This window comes from Pagrus major, chromosome 17 (genome assembly GCF_040436345.1).
Source record: "Pagrus major chromosome 17, Pma_NU_1.0".
Lineage (NCBI taxonomy): Eukaryota > Metazoa > Chordata > Actinopteri > Spariformes > Sparidae > Pagrus > Pagrus major.
Genome location: NC_133231.1, coordinates 2,184,456 through 2,195,806, shown reverse-complemented (window position 1 = coordinate 2,195,806; position 11,351 = coordinate 2,184,456). Strand labels below are relative to the sequence as shown.

The 11,351-nt window shown below is 39.0% G+C and overlaps 1 non-coding gene across 1 annotated transcript; it reads left to right on the top strand.

Moving 5' to 3' along the window:
* The first annotated feature begins 9,813 nt into the window (after nucleotides 1-9,813).
* Nucleotides 9,814-9,977, top strand: LOC141012693 (U1 spliceosomal RNA). Its single transcript, XR_012180397.1, has one exon. It is a non-coding gene; the product is annotated as a U1 spliceosomal RNA (small nuclear RNA).
* The last annotated feature ends 1,374 nt before the right edge of the window (nucleotides 9,978-11,351 follow it).

The following is an 11,351-nucleotide window of genomic DNA, read 5'->3' as shown; positions in this document are numbered from 1 at the left end:
CTGAGTCCGAGCAACCTCCAAAGCAGACTATCAACAGACCTAAAACAAGGAGACAGTCAAGAATGGAAGTCACAGATGAGTCTGAGGTGGCAGATGATAATTCAGAGACAGAAGACTACTGTTATTACTCACCTGCAGAGATGTTGAACACTGACCTTATTGAAACAAGATTTCTGACCCGTCCAGAGACAGTACCGTCTAGGGAGAGACATCTCGGAGAGACAAAACAACCAACCCTGTTGTAGGAAAACATGTCCATCGCCTCTGCATTACATTGAGGTCCTGTTGTTCTTGTTAACTCTTTTCATTTGGATGAAGACGATTCACAGGAAGAAGGCGCCCTAAAGGCGCCACCTTATCTCCTGGCAGAGAGAACAGTGTTTTCCTTGACCATAAAGTTGTCAGATGAGGACAGTTTTAATTAATTTACGAACCTAAAACTCCCATTTTTGAACTTTCTCCCCCCTCCAAACAGATAAATTCTTCCCTCACAGGTCAGTCTGAGTGAACATGGAGTTACCTACTCTCTCCACATCAGGAGGGACCGGAGCTATCTGGTCATCAGAAACTGTGTTAATACTAATGTCTTTACATTTGCAGATTAAGTAACACGCCTGATGTCTCTCTCTCTCACCCTCTCTGTCTCTCTGACTTCTGATTCACAAACACACTCTCCAGAGTGGACACCAGACACCTTCTGACTTGTTGTTCTATGCTGATACTCCCCTGTCTGTTATTTACGACACATCTGGTCTCACTATCTGTGGGACATTCCATCCAAATGGCCTCTGTATTCTTCCAGATTTCAGACCATTTCTAATTAACCATTAAGTCAGTATCTCACTCTCTTAATTCTAACAAATAAAGAAACAGTAAAAGAAGTTCATAAAACTGATCTTTTTCCCGTTTCTCTACAATTAAGATTGACTGAGATCAAGTTTTAATGTTTAATCTGTCCTGTGTTCGGTGGAACCACAGCACCTCCTGATGGTGAGTCCTGGTACAGTTGGACGAGAAATATTCTGTTTAATATGTTCATGGTTATAAACCGTAAATGTCTCTGATATATCTTTGTTTAACAAGTATTAAGCTAGAACTAGGAGAAATATGTATAAGTGATTTTAATCACGTCATAATCCTTTTCATGATAGACAAAGTACATCTATTGAGCCATGGTGAGATTCTGTGAAAGTGAAGCACGGTTTTGAAATGTTTAAAACTATAAGTGTAGTTTAGTGAGTTCCTGTGAATTTTCACACTTAATACTTGGGAGATAAAAGCCGGCAAGCCCTGCCCCCCCAGACACGCCTCAATTTGCAAATAATAAAACGGAGAGATCACGTCTCTCGAGTCAGTTTCAGTTGTTGTTTAAGTTTTTAAGTTTAAGTTTTCTTTTGTTTTAAGTTTTTCTTTTGTAACTTATTTTTGAAGCTCTTTACTTTGAAACACGCTCCAAGACAGCGATCTCAGTAGAAGTGCTCACGCGTTGATTTTTCTCACTTTTATATTTTTCGCAGTATTGATTAGCTTCTTTTATTAAGTTTGTACCAGAACGAAGTTCTGTTTTAATTTGTTTTATACAGTTAAGTATCGTAACCTGCTTTTGAAGAAGTGAACTTAATTTAGATTATCTTGCATTAACTAACAACGGAAGATCCGCCTGATCAACGTATCATCCTCAGTTATTTTATTCAAGAAGTTAGATTTAGTTTACAAAGTCAGAGCCTGAGAACCACTCGAAGAAACGAAGAAGAATATCTTTATCACAATCATCATCACGACACTACAGCAACTTGCTGTGTCCGAGACCGTGCAAGCGGTTTCCAACGAAAGACTCTTTGACAAGCCCCCAGCGCTCGCTAGCGGTACCATCCCGCTGGGCATTGAGCCAAGATCTGCACCGGATCGGTACGGGACCAGCTGCCCTCTTCCTAAGACAGCGGACCGAGGTGCCCAACCGACTGATACCAGACGAGCTGACCCTCGGCCATTGGACCGGGACTGCCAGCTAGAGCCGCAAATCACCCGAGGGAATCCGCTGCCGCGGACTCCGCAACTCTGCTAAGAAAGTAGGCTCTCCATCACTCACAACAGCTGGATTCACACATGATACATGAGATGGTGTCTATGGCTCTGATTCTGATCTTTTAGCTTAAGAGAAATTCGGTTAGGGTCTAGTTAGTATTAAAAATTCCTCCCGTAATATTTAAATGCTTCAACCTAACTCGTGATCTCACCATCAGCCCATATTCCACTAACAACCCATTACTTAGTTATTCCACATTTCCCGTTACCTGTTGTTATTCATTTAAATTGCCATTTCATTTATTTAATCTGAATTATTTAGTCAATAAACATATTTAACCGTATGTCGTTGTCTGTGCAGGTTTGTTTTTAATGTGGAGAACCGATGGATATGTGTAGAATTCACTACTTCATTTATGAGATTGAATAGATTGATCTGAAATTGATTAGAATTGATACAAGTTAAACTTGTCCAGTCGAATTTGATTAATTACCTCCGGATTATTCAAATAGACAAAACAACGGAGGTGGTGCCCCATTAACGAGTGTTTTATTAATCGCCAGTGATTAATAAATTACATTTATTATTAGTGTATCTCCTACACTGTCTTCAGTTGGTATGTTTCCTGTTCCTGCTGACTTGGAAGAAAAGACAAAGACTTTAATCATAGAGCAACAGGACAGAGAAAAGAGACGTGCACCTGAAAGAGAGACAGTACAGTGGGTACCTGTGGAGATCATTCCACCCAAATCAGAGAAACCTCTAGCTCTCAGAGATAGGACCTCAAATGAGCCAAGCTCTGACAGATCAAACTGTTCTGGATGGGAAGGAAACTCAGCAGTTGTTGATACAGAGGCTGAGGTCACCTCAGCGCACAGAGAAACCGATCCCCCCAAAGTGAGAAGAACTCTGTTTGGAAATTCTCAGGACGCCCCCTCTGACATTTCAATACAAGAGGATGAAACCTTACCTGTCCAGCAGAGTTCGGCAGAGTCTCCCTCAGAACCAAACATTATGAATGAAAACCTTCCTGTTTTTGCAGACCTGTCGTTCAGTGACAGCAGCAGGGACGAAGGATGCTTTGTCAATGAACCTTGTGAAGAAGTGTCAGTGGACAAGACCACTGGGGAAACAGTAGCTGGGACATCTGGTAGAAGAGCAACCTCTCCAGTCATCATGGGAGAGAGTGAGAGTGACACTATTCCCAGACGTTCCCAGAGGCAGAGAGAACAACCTGAACGGCTACAGTATGGTCAACTGGGAAATCCCTTACTGTCTATAGTCCAGTCACTGTTCCAAGGCCTCAACCTTGCTTTTGCAGACACACTCTAGAACCACGGCTATGCAGACACTCCCCAAGTAACCCCTAGGCCAGTTTATAGTCATGTGGGTGTAATGGGGCATACACACCTTTAAGAGGGGAGGGTGTAACCCAGGTTACTAGGCCCTTATTAGTAGTCCAGTTTAGCGGGTTGTTGGTGAAATAAATAAATAAATAAATTCATATTTTTATGTGACATAAATAAATAGGGGGTTTGATTTAAAATAATCTTACATAGAAGGAATAAATAGGATTTATGATTAAAATCTTAAATATGTTAATAAATAAAGAAATAAAAAATATTAATTAAATTAATGTACACAAGGGTATTTATATCTGTTAAAAAGGGTATTTCATTTCAAGTGTGGCGAATATGCCTTCTCAAAGTGTACAAGATTCAGGTGACATGAGGAGTTCACGTGATGTAACGTAACCAATCAGACGCTGTCAGAGTGTACGTGTCGATGTGCGTTGTGTTTTTTTTCCTCTCTCTGCCGGACCGACGTCGAGGTGGCTGCATGCTAATTTTTCGCTGCAGATATTATTGTTTTTGGGCAAGAGAGCCAGATATTCCAACGCCTTTGTCACTGTTATCATCGGAGATGATAACTTGAGCCTCTGGTAAGTAAACTTTGCTGATATTAGTCTCATAAACGGAGTTGAAATGTATATGCTGGTGTTAATGTGGAGTAACGAGGCATTAATTTAATGTATGTTGTGTTTAAAAATTGTTTATATTAAGGTGTTTATTTACATTACCCTCACTCTGTGTGTTTTCCTGTGAGAGTGAGTGGCGGTATAAAGAAAAAAGAGATGAACAGAAGAGTAATGGTTCAGCCATTTTGTTTCATGTTAATGTTGATAAATATGTTCAGTTAATTTGATGGACAGTGAGAATAGTTATAATGATCATTAAGCAACAATGCCTTAATGTACATGAATGTATATGTGTTTATATACATATATTAATATGTAAAGGTATTTTTTTTTTATGAGAATATTATAGTAACCCTCTTTTGGCCTATACAGGCCGGGTCTTTTTCTTTGTATGGATTCCTGTTTCCAAGATCTGCATGAAGACTCCTTCTGCTGGGACTCTTCCTGTTCTGTAAAGGTAGAAGGGAAGCTTTGGTAGTCGTGGCGAGCCATTCAAAACAGAACTGTGATCTTGTCAGTGATTTGGGGATTTATTTTGTGAACTGTTGTTTGATATCTCATGTGTTTATTGAGACTTTATTATTATTTTTTTCTTTTAATCAATACAATACAATACACGTAAACACTTACCTGTTGGTTGTGTGAGTTTTTACTCTTCCACTCAATGCAAATTGCCAGTACCCCTTTCTCCTATAGCGGGTCTAGACTTTTGATTTACTGGTCCACAAAGTGATTGTTATGAGATCAGTAATCAAAGGCTCTAACACTTTTTCGTAACCATAGACCTTGACATCATTGCTATTGATCAATGCAGCCAAATGGATAGAGGACAACGAGGAGTTACAACCATGTGGCAGATTGCCTAAAATCCAATACAAGGCACAGATTTTGTGTTTTTTACGCGACATACCAAGGTTTACAGTTTAAATGTTGCTGCAAGGATTTTAATAAAGGTACATACTGAAAAGTCTTATTATTCTTCCGTTCTAAAACATATTCAATAGGTTCCACAACGTTAAAGTTTTTTCTGTAGTATACCTTCCGTTTCCAAGCAGTCGACAGTGGACCGTGCTTTCCTATTGCAGCTTGAATGGGATTAGAAGTGCAAAGTACAGTGGCTAACTCTTTCACAACAGATTCATCAACTATGCAACTGTTATTTTGTCAGAAGTCGAATAGAGTCTTCTGGGCGACCGGCACAGAGGCAGTACCAATTAAATATTGCAACTCTTCAAGCAGTTCATTCACAGCTGCACGTGGCACCAGAAAAGAGTGTTCTAACTTAAGTAGGACTGAGGCTAATTTTAGTCCTATAACTTGTGTCAAATTTGTTGGATCTTCATCAGGAAGTTCTTCAGATGGTATATCATCATCTGACTGCTCAGTAGTGCCGCTTTCAAATGACTCTACAACAGTAGGACTACCAACAGGTCCATCAACTATTCCAGGCTTAAAATCGTGAATTGTGTCGGGGGTATGTTTTGTCCATTTGTGAGTTTTGAAAGCACCATAAAGATTTGTTTTGTATGAACAATCAGCAAACATGCATTCGACAGATTCATGATTTTTCAAATGTGTCCCAATGTGTTTAAAATAGTCTGTCTCAGTAGAAAGTTGATTGTTGTTGGCACTTAAATTGTGAAAAGCTATCTTTCTGTGAGGATTTTTTAGCAGGATGAGATTTGCTTAGATGGGTCAGCAGAGCTTTCCATGTCTTGCAAGTGCATGGGCAATTCTCATAAGTACAGGGGTAAGCATGGCCCCGCCCATAATGTTGATGATCAAGTTTATAATGTCTAAGAAGTTCAGATCTTCTTGAATATGAATGGTCACAGTCTTTACATTTCCACATGCATGGATAACTGAGGAAAAATACAAGGGAGGTGAAGGGGGAGGAGAAGAAGGTTTTAGGAGAGTGATCTAATTATCACAAATGCCCTCATGATATTGTGCACTGAACTTACAAGATGACAAGGGACTTCCAAATTGGTAGGTGGTTGCACAGCAGGAACACAGTGGATCTGGTGGCTGCTCTCCTTAAGTTAAAAGAGAAAACATGGTTTAATGTTGGGTATTCTTAATGTTACATGAACTACAAACTATACAGTTTAAACTTGACAAAACATTACGGTGCCTTCTGTTCTTTTTAAATCAGATTTACTATGCCTATGAAATAAAAATAAAATAACTGACAAAACATGAAAACTTATGTTGCTTCATTATGCACCATTATGGTGATGCAAAAATCCTTCTAATCAGACTCCTCACTCTCTACTCTTCAAAGTCTGGCCTCCTGCTCCTGACTCAGTCCCTGTGCCACAACATTACAGCTTTTGTGGGGTCAAACTCCCTGATCTGGAGAAGGAAGCTGGACCATAAGGAGATCTGACAGTGGATTAGAGCTTAGGTTATTACCGCCAATCAGTTTTCACTTGTTTCATTGTGTTGAAACTAGGGCCTGGGCGATATGGAAAAAAATCTTTTCACGATAATTTTTAAAATATCATTCGATATTGATATAAATAGAAAAAATTCAATCCCAGGGGTGGGCCACACTGACTTGTTCATAGTGAGTCATTTACTGTTTCTGTCCTCTCCTCTCCCCTGTGAGTGTATGTGTGTGCGTGCTTATGCACTCGGTATGAAGCGGGTCATGGGGCGACGCTGCCTCATTTTAATAAAGCCACTCTGCACGCGGAACAGCTGATTAGCATAGCCTCGGAATCATACTGTAACCTTAAGACGCCGCCATCTCCAAACCGCCACTTTCATTAAACTTTCTGGTTTGGGGTGCAAGTACTGCTGGTTTATCCTCCGTTTTATCGTGCTTTCTTTTTGGAAGACTGGCTGACTCCTGCAAAAAATCGACACATACTGGCTAATGAATTAGCCCGAGGTAAACGCTAGCTGTCATCAATAAACAGAAGTCACGTGGTGGCTGGCGTGGTGTGTGCGTGTGTGTCGGCTCGTCCCCTTGAAGCTCAGACGTGCAGACAGCAGAGGAACAAAAAAGTATATAAATGAAAACTGAAAAACATGACTATTATTGTACAAACATTTACCCACCATTGCCCCGATGAACTCTGAGATTTACTCACCAAATGGAAAATTTACTGGCATTTGGCGCCTGGCGAGTGTTAATTTCGGACCCTGTACAGGCTGTTACCGTCTTTAACAACTTTTAATGGAGTCTTTATCTGAGGGCTGAAAATTAAGCTCAGTCATGTTTAAAAACGGGAATGACTTACCTTAACGTTACCAGAATGCGGTTTATTCTTTTCTCCTCTCTGGCATCGTCGCTCCGAAATGCAGGCTCGTTTGAGGCGGAAGTACAATTGCAGCCAGAAGTTTAAAAAATGCGCATGTGCGAATCATACTCGATCTAATGAAATGCTTTGATTGAAATGAAAAATTTCAGATTGGTGTCATGCTGTCAGTTTGAATTATAGTACAGTAAAAAAAGTTGATTCAACCATAAATATAAATAAGAAAGATTAGTTTAAATGAGCAAAGTATTTTTTTTCAACCATTGGAATGAGAACAAATACATTAAATGGACAACAGCTTTGTTTCACTTTTTTCAGTGTACTGATTTGGTGAGTTTCCATTTTTGTTGTTTTTCTGCACAGACATATTTATTTATCAGATATGGTCATTTAGCCATTTGATTTGAGCTTTCTGGTTTCAACTGGAGCAATATTATCAAGAATAGAGACACAATGACTTGTTTGTGCATATTCTGTGAGATACAGAACTAATTAATAATGAGCTAATGAAGTAACCACAGTTAGAGGCTGGTGTCTTGGACATTTCTTTTTGTCAGCTGTATTGAAAACAAAGAGCTGGCAGTTGCATGAAGTTAAATAAGGAAACCGCCAGAATAAATGTTGGCAATGTACGTTTCTGCAAACCACTGATATGTTGAAAATCTACGTTTCTTTGTGTTCCGTATTTATTTTTTCAAATAATTAGAAGGTTTTGCCATTAAATATGACTGTGTAAATGTAAAATTTATCATGCAATGTAATGTTTTCACTGTTAATTGGGCTAGTTACTTGCACTGAATGTCTAAAACCTGTAATCTAAAATCTTAATACACTCAACATAATTAACACAAAACACACATTATATATATATATGTGTGTGCGTATATGTATACATATACATATATATATAAATGTATATACACTAAATGTGGTGTGGGCTTTTGGGTATGGTAATATTGTGATATGACATAAATGTTGTCTTTTGTCTCTGGCTGCATTACAGTAAAGTGATGTAATTTTACCAGACTGTTCTGGCTGTTCTATTATTTGCCTTTAACCACTTCCACCCACTATCAGACATTACTGATGATTATTTATCAAAGCAACAATGGTCATCCCCACAATAGTAGTCAAATAAACAGGTAGTCAAATAAAATCTGGGTCTCGAATAAACTCCCATATAATCCAAAACTCCCTATATAATTTGCATGCCAACAAAGATAATGTATAAAATTGTAGAGAATGTAATTACTTTGTTCCTCATCATATCATTCCATCCATTCATCCGTTATTAATTAGAATGTTAATTTTTATGGCCCAACCTGGCCGATCCGCAGATTAGTCGAAGTTAATGCTAACCGCCATCTCTAGTGTTAATGTCTTAGTAACGAACATGCACCACAAGATAGCAGTAGCTAGATTGGGAACCTTGCGAGTAAATGAATTTTCCACAACAAATTCCTATAAATGTTAGTAAGACAATAACAATAAAAACATTGTTAATAAATGAAGTGTCCAATGAAATATGAGAGGGCTTTTAATTTCAAATGAACACAGGAAATGTTGAGTTTGTATTTACAGCATAATGCTGTAATTTTCACATGGCAAATGGGAGTAAATTAAAATGAGGTTACATACTAAAATATCAATTATAATTTATCTGATCATTTCTGATAATTCAATTTGAAAATTGTTTATAAATGAAAGAACACTCTCAAACACTCAATTTTGTCACGGTTCGGCTGTGGCAGTCTGGTTGTTTGTTGTTTTGTTTGTTTTTCCCCCGTCTGCTTTTCCCCCCTCCTTTTCTCCCTCACCTGCTCCTTCCCTGTGTGTGTTCTGTGGGTGTGGCGGCAGCAGCAGCAGCAGCAGCAGCAGAGAGGCGCACCTGCTCCTCATCATCTCATCACCCTCCGACTATATCAACCCGGTCTCTCCACAACTTCGGCGCCAGATTATTTATTATTATTTATTATTATTTTTTCTTACGGTGATATTATGTGCCACATATTTCTAGCTCTCTCTTGTGATTGAGACATGTTCCTGTGTTTTGTTTGCTAACGCTTGTTTGTTTGGCTCGCCCTTCAGAGACTCTCCAGCACTCCTCCGCTCAGTTTCCTGCCTGCCAGCCTGCCAGCCTGCCAGCCTGCCTGCCCGTCTTCCGACCTGCCTGCCTGCCTGCCTGCCAACCTGCCAACCTGCCAGTCTGGTCTTCTCGCCCGCACTACCATCTGAACACACCAGCTCAAATAAACCTTTTGCTCCCTGAAGTTCAGTCTCTGGTCTCTGTATTTGGGTCCACTGAAAACTCAAACCTAACAAATTTTTGTGACTACATTAAGGCCTGTCGTGATTCCTTGTTCTAATATGCAAAGAAAGTTTATAAAAGACAGCACATATTTGTAATTTTACTCTATAAATCAAAAACACAACTACCTCGACATCTGTAAGAGAAGTTTACCTTAAAATGTTTGCAGCACAAAACCAGTGCAATAAAATGAACACGCACCTTTACAAAATTATACCTTACCATAACTTATACCATACTTACCTGGCAGGGGAGATACCATGATCAAGAAGGTGGTTCACCCAGGGCGAGGCTCAGCCATTGCACTCCGGTTGTGCTGACCCCTGCGAATTCCCCAATTGTGGGAATCTCGATTGCATAATTTCTGGTAGTGGGGGACTGCGTTCGCGCTGTACTTTCTTTCAATACTTTCTTTTTTTCTTCCACTCGACTTTGGTGCCTCTCTCGGGATTTATAGTGAAGAAACACCTTTATGAAAAAAAATACATATATTAATATACAACTGAGGAGTGAAATCAAATGTCTTGTGTTATTAGATAATGTAACAAGAAAGAAACTATACCTTTGGAGAAACAGGGGGGAAAGAGGGGTATACATGAGTGTCTCCTTTCATTGTGATATCGGTAACGTTATTACATGTAGTAATATTAGCGACGGCTAGCTACGATGGCTGAAGTTGCTGAAAAATGTCACGACTCGCCAACAAAATCATAGAATTAGTTGGTGTGACGAATGGAAATATAAAATTTATTTTTGCAATTCGAGTCAATGTACATTCAAAAGCAACGTGACCAGAAAGAAGTGCCATTAATGGCCCCCCTCCAATGTGATGCCGAAGCGTGATTGGTCTCCATCCAATCTGACATCAGACAGCGATGACCCTGATTGGCCTCCGTCCAATCTTGACATTGGAGAGGAAGTCTCGTGATTGGATGATGAGACTGGACTTTGGACCGACTCTCCTGAGCCGAGACACCTGTTGGTCATAGGAAATCTCAAAACAACAAGAGTAAAACAGCATAGGCAAATAAGAAAAAAAGTAGAGTACTTGCCTGGATTCAGACCTTTGAATCTGCCCACTCTCGCAAGTTGATTGATGAAATGTGAAGATGGAACAGTGACAACTTAATAATATTAGGAAAACAGAGTCACACGGCCACAAACTGTAAATATTTCGTCACCTTCTTAAAATAATGGCCTAAGTCATTTTTGACAAAAATTATTATTTTTGCTTAAGTTAGCTCTTCATGATGCTGGCCACTGCTGGTAAAATCACCGACATCCTTAGTTGAACAGATCATGCGATCCTACCCCTGTAGTATAATGGCCTATGTCAAAGGCTGTTTTATTTTGCCCAAGTCACAAGACAGAGTGACTTAGGCAATTTTAGCTTTAGCTTTTCAAGACATATCTTCACCCCAAGGGACTATGTAAATAGTCATGTATTGTCATAACCTTTTTGTGCGAAATGATTAATAAATATCATATACTCTATATTTGGTTCAGTTTTTTTCTGTTTTTTGAAAAACTTGAAAATATGACTTAGGCCATTATTTTATGAGGGTGACGATTTTTTCTTCCAAAACATAAATGCAAAATTTATAATGTTAGCTGTTATATATTATGGCATATATCTGTTATTAACACAGGGTTAGTAAACTTAGCAGTGACAAAATGTATTTTTTTCAAAAAATAAATGCAAAAATTACAGCATTAGCTGTTATATATTACAGCATATTTCTGTTATAAACACAATGCAAGCGTATTTAACAG